This window comes from Oncorhynchus clarkii, unplaced genomic scaffold (assembly GCF_045791955.1).
Source record: "Oncorhynchus clarkii lewisi isolate Uvic-CL-2024 unplaced genomic scaffold, UVic_Ocla_1.0 unplaced_contig_9634_pilon_pilon, whole genome shotgun sequence".
NCBI classification, from domain to species: domain Eukaryota; kingdom Metazoa; phylum Chordata; class Actinopteri; order Salmoniformes; family Salmonidae; genus Oncorhynchus; species Oncorhynchus clarkii.
Genome location: NW_027258339.1, coordinates 25,001 through 37,194, shown reverse-complemented (window position 1 = coordinate 37,194; position 12,194 = coordinate 25,001). Strand labels below are relative to the sequence as shown.

The window sequence follows — 12,194 nt, the reverse complement described above, 5'->3', positions numbered from 1 at the left end:
ATCACTCAACCTGATTTTCTTTTCTTGACTGACTGGTGGCTATTATAATACAGGTTCAACTAGGAGCATGGAACAGTCCAGTAATGAAACCTTACACACCTCCAGACCAGCGCCATATGAGTGCTAGTGAGGTCGTGTCAGCTTGGACCCTGGTTCTGTTAGTAAACACACATGGTGACGGCCTTCTAGTGTTCTGTTCTGTACTGTTCCGTCCATTCCGCTCTGTTCCGTTCTTCCTCCAATGATGTCTTCACTTACATAAACATGGACTGCTGAATGTTCTTACCGGTCGCTGGCAGTAAAATGTGAGTAGTTCTGGGTTAGGGGGCAGGGTAGTTAGCAGGCTTGAGGTGAGTGAAATGGCTCAGGGTTCACCACAGTAATACGGTGCGACTCAAGGCCTAGCTTCAAGTTGTATTAGTCGTATGTACAGGACACACATGGTATACACTGTCTAACTAAATACTTGCAGGTTCCTTCTGGACAATAAGATATAATAACAGATGAATGGGCTAACGTACCCACAGTGTAAATAAGTCCACTATTGACCCTCTCTGGGGGGTGAGACAGAGAGAAGGCAGAGGGATATGTGTCGCTGCTTCACTATAGATCTTCCTCTGTAAATGAGCTGCAGTCGATGCAGGTTCCAGCTCCCAGCACTGCCCCAGGAATACTATTATGTATCCATACAGCCCGTTAATGGGACAAATTAACTCAACTCTGCCGCGTGTGGAACGGCCCAATTCCTTCTAATGTTTCTCCTTTATGCCTTGTCCGATGCCGGGACGTATCGACGTGACACCCAAGTTCATATTGAAGACACTCTGTTTTGTTGAAGGATGAACATGTTTCTCTCAGTGATGCCGGATTAGATTCCAGACGGGGTTTTGTTTTGTGTCCGGGGACCTTCTGGTTGCCCACCATGACACCCTAGTAAAGAACCAGTATATATAGGAGACATATTAAACATATCTAATGAATGCAGTCAGAGTGTGGCCCAATACGCCACACAGAAGCAAGCAAACAGAGACACATTCCCTTGAAGGCGGCTACCGGTAGATGACTGTCCGTAGGTCCTAAGAAGACATCATAGGTGACAGTACTACGAGGCACTCTAAGCAAACCTTGTCTTATTCCTCAACCCAACTAGATCACCTTCTACTGTATCTGCTCTCCCTCTCAACCAAACATTTACCTCACATCTCCAGCGCGGTGAGCTGTGGCGTTAGGCCTCTGGGCTGCGGTGTGAACACAGCTTTATTAGCCCTCAATCCAGCAGCCAGTACTGGAGGTCTCTTCAGACCCAACAGTTGTTCAATTAAAATACAGACCCAAGGCCCGATGCAAATTCCTGTTTTTTTTTGTCAACTGCATATAATTGTTTTATGAGAGGTTGCTAACTCCCAACTCCCTCCCGTTCGGTTCGCCCCCTTCTCCGTTTCCCTCTCCCTCTCGCTTCATAGGCTCGTGTGATTCCTTAGTGTGAATGCATCAATTTGAATAACAGATGTTTATTTGCAGTCTATTTGGTTCCCTGGGGGGAAGGGGGAGCGTGGCCCTCTCTAGAGGGTTGAGAGGCTGGTTGGATGTTAGATATCTCTTCGAATAAATACATAAGGAAGAGGGGATAACACCAGGGTTGCCTGAGGAGTGTCTGTATCTATCAGCCCGCCACACACAGGAGAACGTCTCAGAGTAAAATGAGTAGAAACAACAGCTAACCCCCCTGTTGTTCTGAGATCAGATACATAATGTACTACTCTTAGCCATAGAACAGTGGTTGGGAAAATCATGCCACTAAAATCTACGGAAGTCAATATTTCGCGGTGCTTGAATAAACGCATTCAAGGTGCATTTCCTATAGCAGTAATTCATTGCTCCTCTCTACATTACAATATCCTCTTCTGGGCTTCACCACTGATATTTTCACCGTCCACAATAGCACCCTATTCCCTATATAGGGAACTACTTTTGGCCGTGTGAATAGGATGCCATTTCAGATACAGCCATTGACTTCTGTTTCCTGGTCAAACAGACATGCGTAAGGACACACTTGATCCACTACAGTGGCCCTCTAGAACACTACTGATAGGTAGACTTTCACAATCCAAAAACAGATGCTTTCCTGTCCAACCCTTGACAGCGTCATAGAACAATGTTTGTGGTCAATCACACATCCTGTTCTCTCTTTTTCCCCTTTCTCTTCTGTTCAAATAAAGCCAGCAAATCCGTCTGCAATTCCCTCATAACGCCTCGCCTGAGGTAGAATACAAACTCAGCAGGCTTGAAAGCGGGGGAAAAAAACGCTTTTACCTCCGCTAGCATCAAAATGAAAGAAAACAGACGGAACAGATGCGTTCGGCTTGGTAATGACGGCTCTGTGTTGTACGTCTCTGTTACGCTGTTTGTTAAAACCCTTCTCTCCTGGAATACTGTAGTAGCATCGGAGCCAGCCGAGCCCTGAGCCATCTATTCCAAGTCATTTGATCTTTTCTCTACCTGTGTTCCTCTAGAGTAGACTAACAGAGCTTAGAGCACACACCGCCAGCTCCGACCCACCGGGGATCACAGAGCAGTACATCATCTTTTGACCGCTGTGCTTTTCACGCGCCAGGCCTTCCCTCCATCTCACTCTCTCCCATTTCATGCTTGGCACATAAAACATAGAACAGAGAAAGAGTGAGTGAGAAAGAGAGAGAAAACGTTCTATGACTAGAGAGGAGAGCATGTCAGTACCCCCTGAAGAAGAGGTGAGGAGAGACATCATTTTGAGTCAGAGGGGAATTCCCCTCTCTCTGCAGCTTTAAGCCCAGAAAGGTAAGAGTCTGTGTGTCCATACCAAATTACACCCTATTCCCTATTAAGTGCACTACGTTTGACCAGGGCCCATAGGGCTCTGGTCAAATGTAGTGCACTATATAAGGTATAGGATGCCATTTGGGACACAACCTGTGTCTAGTACGGACGGGGAGGGAGGACGGATAAGCCTCCGCTGTCAGCAGTAAAGTGTTGTAGTTCATACAGCTCTCTGTTCTCGTGGCCACAGGCCATAATGCAACAACAACAGTGAAGCAGTGAGTCACTGAGCGGAGCCGGAGCGCGCCTCTCCCTCCTCAGCCACGGGGCATTGATACGGGAGGTAAATAGGCCTCCATGTTCAGGCATTACTGGGGTGGACCATTGTGCCCGCCACATTAAAATACCAGATTTGAGATTTCAGACCCTAAGAACAGTATTTTTGTTAAGTACGATCTCATCTGATGATGGCATCTGTCAATATTGACATTACAACATACAAATACCACAAAAAGTAGCCTGAACCCTGCTGTGTTTATACTACTGTTCAGTGTGTAGCGTTATGACATCTGTTGGCATGTCGTAAAGTGACATAACACACAGTATCTGACTAAACAGGTAGATATCACTGTAGAGATATACTTTCTCAGCTTGGTCCTGTGAAATGTGCTTATTATCTATATGTTGACGTTTCACAGCACAGCTTTAGTTCCCATGTCTTCTGAGCGTGGGCTGGCCGCGGTGCAATCCAGAGAGCAGGCAGGCTAGGGCTTGCCTCATAATTACCCAGTAAGTGTGCAGCAAAGTTTCAAAGAATAATTCATTTAGCAAATAATGAATAAAGGAGGCACTTTGGTGGTCGGTTATCAAAACAAACATAAAACATTCTGTCTTCTTTGTGTGTGTGTGTGTGTGTCTGTCTGCCCCGTGCGTCCCTCCCCCTAACACTCCCTGGTCCGGGGGGGGGCAAAATACACTCATTACTTCTAATACATTTTAGCAATCAAGATGAAAGGAGAGAGAAAATATATGGCCGAGAGAAAGAGAGAGAGCAGACAACCCGGGTAAACTTTATTAAACTTCATTAGAGTCAAACGTCTCCACCACGTCTGTAATGGTCACTCTCAGTAGAGGGGGCTTCTTCACCACTCCGTTCTTCCTACAAATCATCTCAAAGGCTTTTTATCCAACAGTAATAGCTGCCTAATTTATGCTTTGATGTCGACTGAGTGTACCGTCTTCAGTGTGAGGGCGCCGCCTGCCGCGGAGCGCGCCGCGTAGCCAGTGTTTAGTCTGTTTACGAGGGCCTAAATAACCCCTCCCTTTCACCCACAGACCGCTAACAACAATTAACGAGCGGCGGACAACCAGAGGACTACCAGAGACAGAACCATAATGATGGGAGATAAAAATGAACCCATGGCGAATCAACATTCCTCGCCCAACCCGCTCCCGCCCCGCCTCTCCTCCACCAACGACAAAGAGGACAATCTGAATGCCTGGCCGGCGCTCCGGAGGCTTTCCTCTTTATTTGCTCATTCGCAATTGAAGTAATTCAGATCATTCTCCTCCAGAGTGCGCTTCGTGTTTGAGAGCCCATATTTGAAACGGGGGGTCTTTGTCTGAGGAGAACAACAATTGATGATTAAATAAAGGAGAGAGAGAGAAAGATTTCCTGCTGACTGCCTAATTTGATATCAAACCGATGGTAGAGTGGTCCCAATGGAAAATGTCAAGTCTTCTCTCAGGACCACTTCAAACGTGGGAGGGTAAATAGGCCTGTTTTAGGGCTATCAGGAGAGTCAGGGGAGTCTATAGACCTCGACACAAGAAACCAAGGGCAAGCCCAGTTTATACATTGAAACAGTGATCAGAGTGAGATTACAAATAAATCTATGATCTGTTTGATATAAACACAATGACAACAAAGGAAACAAACAAGGGAATTTACACTACCGATGTGACTATGCACACTCACTGGACTCTACCCACACATGCTTACACGGACACTCCAACACACACATACACACGCTCACACATACTTACACGGACACTCCAACACACACATACACACGCTCACACATACTTACACTGACACTCCAACACACACATACACACGCTCACACATACTTACACTGACACTCCAACACACACATACACACGCTCACACATACTTACACTGACACTCCAACACACACATACACACGCTCACACATACTTACACTGACACTCCAACACACACGTACACACGCTCACACATACTTACACGGACACTCCAACACACACATACACACGCTCACACATACTTACACTGACACTCCAACACACACATACACACGCTCACACATACTTACACGGACACTCCAACACACACATACACACGCTCACACATGCTTACACGGACACTCCAACACACACATACACACGCTCACACATACTTACACGGACACTCCAACACACACATACACACGCTCACACATACTTACACGGACACTCCAACACACACATACACACGCTCACACATGCTTACACGGACACTCCAACACACACATACACACGCTCACACATACTTACACTGACACTCCAACACACACATACACACGCTCACACATACTTACACGGACACTCCAACACACACATACACACGCTCACACATACTTACACTGACACTCCAACACACACATACACACGCTCACACATACTTACACTGACACTCCAACACACACATACACACGCTCACACATACTTACACTGACACTCCAACACACACATACACACGCTCACACATGCTTACACGGACACTCCAACACACACATACACACGCTCACACATACTTACACGGACACTCCAACACACACATACACACGCTCACACATACTTACACTGACACTCCAACACACACATACACACGCTCACACATGCTTACACGGACACTCCAACACACACATACACACGCTCACACATACTTACACTGACACTCCAACACACACATACACACGCTCACACATGCTTACACGGACACTCCAACACACACATACGCACGCACTCCAACACACACATACACACGCTCACACATACTTACACGGACACTCCAACACACACATACACACGCTCACACATACTTACACGGACACTCCAACACACACATACACACGCTCACACATACTTACACTGACACTCCAACACACACATACACACGCTCACACATGCTTACACGGACACTCCAACACACACATACACACGCTCACACATACTTACACTGACACTCCAACACACACATACACACGCTCACACATACTTACACGGACACTCCAACACACACATACACACGCTCACACATACTTACACTGACACTCCAACACACACATACACACGCTCACACATACTTACACTGACACTCCAACACACACATACACACGCTCACACATACTTACACTGACACTCCAACACACACATACACACGCTCACACATACTTACACTGACACTCCAACACACACATACACACGCTCACACATACTTACACTGACACTCCAACACAAACGTACACACACTCACACATACTTACACTGACACTCCAACACAAACGTACACACACTCACACATACTTACACTGACACTCCAACACACACATACACACACTCACACATACTTACACTGACACTCCAACACACACACACATACTTACACTGACACTCCAACACAAACGTACACACACTCACACATACTTACACGGACACTCCAACACACACATACACACGCTCACACATACTTACACTGACACTCCAACACACACATACACACGCTCACACATACTTACACGGACACTCCAACACACACATACACACGCTCACACATACTTACACTGACACTCCAACACACACATACGCACGCTCACACATACTTACACGGACACTCCAACACACACATACACACGCTCACACATACTTACACGGACACTCCAACACACACGTACACACGCTCACACATACTTACACTGACACTCCAACACACACACACATACTTACACGGACACTCCAACACACACATACACACGCTCACACATACTTACACGGACACTCCAACACACACACACACACACACACATACACACGCACACACATACTTACACTGACACTCCAACACACACATACACACGCTCAAACATACTTACACTGGCACTCCAACACACACATACACACGCTCACACATACTTACACTGACACTTCAACACACACACACATACACACGCACACACATACTTACACTGACACTCCAACACACACATACAAAAAACATGCACATTGACGGCACACACACATAGCTGCAATTCAGCTTATTATCTAACCTGATTGCCAAGTCACTTTGACCCCTACCTACATGTAGATTGGACGGCAAAGAATTGCACGGTAAAGTCTACGTTGAATTCTATATTCGGCGCATGTGACCAACACAGTTTGATTTGAGATAACAAGTTAAACAGAATACTTCCCTGACTAGATCCATATTATTTATTCATTAGGACAAAGGGAAATGTCTAACATAAATGCAGGCGTTTAATATAATGCTGCAGATCATGGTACTTCTAATGATGTCAGGGGAGACGCTAGTCCGCCTTCACTTAAATCACCTAAACACACAGGTCTTAATAATACCCAGCAAGTTCAAGGGTATGAAGTTGAGTTCTTAAGCACTCTGTGCCTGATTGCATCCATGATCATTTCCATTGCAGGGAGCCAGTGGGAGAGAGATTAAAGTACCATAGTGGACCTGCAGCTGGTTCACCTTCCTTAACGGCCTCACCTCCACTAAAGGAACTAGAGGATCCAATAATTGGAGTGTTGCTGAGTTGAGAGCAACACTACAGGGACCCGGACCCAGGGAATAAACACTACACAAGCACACTCATTTTGGCAACAAATGGTTGATTGGACCACAAGCCTCTTTTATAAGTGCCTGTTTGGATGGGGGGAGCAATGATGAAACATCTGTACACAGCAGCTCAGGACAGAACGAGAGAGAGTGAGAGACCAAAAGACACAGAGAGAGACTGTAGCCCGAGAGAGAGAGACAGAGAGAGAGCGAGAGACTTCAGCCCGAGAGAGAAAGAGAGAGAGACAGAGATTGAACAAACTACAGGACATAATGCAAACCCTCCAACCCAAAAAGGCCTATGGTGTTAATGGTATCCTAAATGGAATTATAAAATATACAGACCACACATTCCAATTGGCTATACTTAAACTCTTTAACATCATCCTCAGCTCTGGCATCTTCCCCAATATTTGGAACCGACTGATCACCCCCATCCACAAAAGCGGAGACAAATTTGACCCCAATAACTACCGGGGGATATGCATCAACAGCAACCTTGAGAAATTCTCTGCATTATCATTAACAGCAGACTCGTACATTTCCTCACCAAAAACAATGTTCAGAGCAAAGGTCAAATTGGCTTTTTACCAAATGACTGTTCGACAGACCACGTATTCACCCTGCACACCCTAATTAACAACCAAACAAACCAACAGAGGGCAGTGCCTACGACCCCAAGCTTCCTGCCATCCAGGACCTCTATACCAGGCGGTGTCAGAGGAAGGCCCTAAATATTGTCAGAGACTCCAGCCACCCGAGTCATAGACTGTTCTATCTGCCACCACACGGCAAGTGGTACCAGAGTGCCAAGTCTAGTTCCAAGAGGCTTCTAAACAGCTTCTACCCCCAAGCCATAAGACCCCTGAACAGCTAATCAAATGGCTAGCCAGACTATTTGCATTACCCCCCCCCCCCCCCTATTCTACGCTGCTGCTACTCTCTGTTATTATCTATGCATAGTCACGTACATATGTACATATTACCTCAATTACCTCGACTAACCAGTGCCTCTTTACCGATACCCCCTGTATATAGCCTCGCTATTGTTATTTTACTGCTGTTCTTTAATTATTTGTTACTTTTATTTCTTACTTTTAAGGTATTTTCTTAAAACTGCATTGTTGGTTAAGGGCTTGTAAGTTAGCATTTCACTGTAAGGTTGTATTCACCTGTTGTATTCGGTGCATGTGATTTGATTTGAAAACAAAGGCAAAGTCTTCTCATGCTTTGTTGAGTTCAAAATAGCTTTTGACTCAATTTGTCTTGAGGGTCTGCTATACAAATTGATGGAAAGTGGTGTTGGGGGAAAAACATACGACATTATAAAATCCATGTACACAAATAGCAAGTGTGCAATTAAAATAGGCAAAAAACACATTTCTTTCCTCAGGGCCGTTGGGTGAGACCGGGATGCAGCTTAAGCCCCACCCTCTTCAACATATATATCAAAGAATTAGCGAGGGCACTAGAACAGTCTGCAGCATCCGGCCTCATCCTACTACATTCTGAAGTCAAATGTCTACTGTTTGCTGATGATCTGGTGCTTCTGTCCCCAACCAAGGAGGGCCAACAGCGGCACCTAGATCTTCTGCACAGATTCTGTCAGACCTGGGCCCTGAAATAAAATTTCAGTAAGACAAAAATAATGGTGTTCCAAAAAAGTCCAGTTGCCAGGACCACGAATACAAATTCTATCTAGACACCGTTGTCCTAGAGCACAAGAAAACAATACATACCTGGGCCTAAACATCCGCGCCACAAGTAACTTCCACAAAGCTGTGAACGATCTGAGAGACAAGGCAAGTAGGGCCTTCTCTGCCATCAAAAGGAACATAAAATTCGACATACCAATTAGGATCTGGCTAAAAATACTTGAATCAGTTATAAAACCAATTGCCCTTTATGGTTGTGAGGTCTGGGGTCCGCTCACCAACCAAGAATTCACAAAATGGGACAAACACCAATTTGAGACTCTACGTGCAGAATTCAGCAAAAATATCCTCTGTGTACAACGTAGAACACCAAATAATATATGCAGAGCAGAATGAGGCCGATACCCGCTAATTATCAAAATCCAGAAAAGAGACGTTAAAATCTACAACCACCTAAAAGGAAGCGATTCCCAAACCTTCCATAACAAAACCATCACCTACAGAGAGATGAACCTGGAGAAGAGTCCCCTAAGCAAGCTGGTCCTGGGGCTCTGTTCACAAACACAAACACACCCCACAGAGCCCCAGGACAGCAACACAATTAGACCCAACTAAATCATGAGAAAACAAAGAGATAATTACTTGGCACATTGGAAAGAATTAACAAAAAAACAGAGCAAACTAGAATGCTATTTGGCACTAAACAGAGAGTAAACAGTGGCAGAATACCTGACCACTGTGACTGACCCAAACTGAAGTAAAGCTTTGACTATGTACAGACTCAGTGAGCATAGCCTTGCTATTGAGAAAGGTTGCCATAGGCAGACCTGGCTCTCAAGAGAATGTGTGTATTTGCACATTGCCCACAAAATGAGGTGGAAACTGAGCTGCATGTCCTAACCTCCTGCCAAATTAATTACCATATTAGAGACACATATTTCCCTCAGATTACACAGATCCATAAAGAATTCGAAACCAAATCCAATTTTGATAAACTTCCATAGATACTGGGTGAAATACAGTGCCATCACAGCAACAAGATTTGTGACCTGTTACCACAAGAAAAGGTCAACCAGTGAAGAACAAACACCAATGTAAATACAACCTATATTTATGTTTATTTATTTTCCCTTTTTTACTTTAACTATTTGCACATCATATAACTTTTGACATGTCTATTGTTTTGGAACATTTGTGAGTATAATGTTTACTGTTCAGTTTTATTGTTTTTTCCCACTTTTGCTTATTATCTACCTCACTTGCTTTGGCAATGTTAACATATGTTGCCCATGAAATTGCCCTGAAATTGAAAATGAGAGAGAGACTTTAGCCCGAGAGAGAGAGAGACTTTAGCCCGAGAGAGAGAGAGACTTTAGCCCGAGAGAGAGAGAGAGAGAGAGAGAGAGAGAGAGAGAGAGAGACTTTAGCCTAGAGAGAGAGAGAGAGAGACTTTAGCTCAACAGAGAGAGAGGGAGAGACTTTAGCCCAACAGAGAGAGAGAGAAAGGAAATGAGAGGGGTGAGAGAATATCCTTTAAGCATCTAAACATCCTAACAGCAGCCTTCGTTGGACTGTTATTGGGCCCAAACTCCTCCTCCTACCTCCAGCCAGGAGATAATTAGCCATTAGCAAATCATAGCTAACACTTACGAGGAGGCGCAACCTTCACAAGCACAATCATCTTAATATGGACGGCAGAATGGCAAACTGCCACTTATTATTGGGCCTTGCAGAAGCACTAGATGTCTACGTTCCAAATGGAACCCTATTCCCTATATAGTGCACTGCTTTTGACCAGTGCCGGGCCCACAGTGGTCTGGTCAAAAGATGTCCACTATTTGGGGAATAGGGTGCCATTTTGGGATACATCCGAAGTTTAGGGCTGGGGGTGTGTGTTGGTCTAGTTATTGCACCAACACGGCTCCCATCTCCTTAATTGTTGGCTATCAACAGTAATTTACATCGCCGGAGCCGCCAAACAGCTTGATATAGAAGCCCAGCCTAATTGCACCGTGTATGCTTCGTTTCTTGCCCCCCCTCTTCCCCTGCCCTCCCACACACCCGCCTTCCCAAACACTCCCAATAGATATAAAGGGAGATGGGGTGAGGAGAGTGGGTTTGGGGAGAGGAGAAGGGGGGAGTGGGGAAGGTGGTTGGACGGACGGTGTGCCTGCTGCTTGCTTTTGCACACTGAGCCGTCTAATGGTCGTCGGGGCTGTTGCCGGGGCCAGGATCAAAGCATGGCGGTTCTGTGTGTATGGGGGGTGGGGGGGGGGCGTTTTTCGAAAGCACGAGTTAGAGACCTCCGCCAAGTTTACTTTGGGCCTTGGCGTGGGCGCTGGGGTAGCAAGTGCCTGGCTGGGTTGACGGGGATCAGCACTAACCCCGGAGGACAGGGGCTGCACAGCCTGAAAGGGAACGGGAGGTTTCCCGCTTTCCCTCGTGCTCCTCGCAGGTCAGTTGCAAGGACCGGGTAGGACGTTGCAGCCGCTTGCCCGGCCGGGAGGATCCTTAGCGGGCAGCGGCGGCTGGAGCTGTGGCGGCTGTATGCCTCGTCTGTAATTAGCTCGGACAGCTCTGGCTCAGAGAAAGAGAGAGAGAGAGAGAGGCAGCCGGGCTAGATCATAATGAGATCATCTGGGATTAGGAGGACCGGACAGGAGGAGGACGAGGAGAGGAGGACGAGGAGAGGGGAAGAGGAGGAGGAGAGGGGAGGAGGAGGAGGAGGAGAGGGGAGGAGGAGGAGGAGAGGGGAAGAGGAGGAGGAGAGCCCAGGCCTCAGTCTGCTACAGCACCACACTACAGAGGTGGGGTAGAGTAGGGAACGGGGCAGAGTATGGAACGGGGTAGAGTAGGGAACGGGGCAGAGTAGG

At 46.2% G+C, this 12,194-nt stretch overlaps 1 protein-coding gene across 1 annotated transcript in view; it reads right to left on the bottom strand.

Moving 5' to 3' along the window:
- The window catches only part of LOC139396704 (centlein-like), a gene marked incomplete at both ends in the record, with an annotated part of 74,067 nt that overhangs the window by 41,828 nt on the left and 20,045 nt on the right, over window positions 1–12,194 (bottom strand). The gene's annotated exons all lie outside the window — the stretch shown is intronic.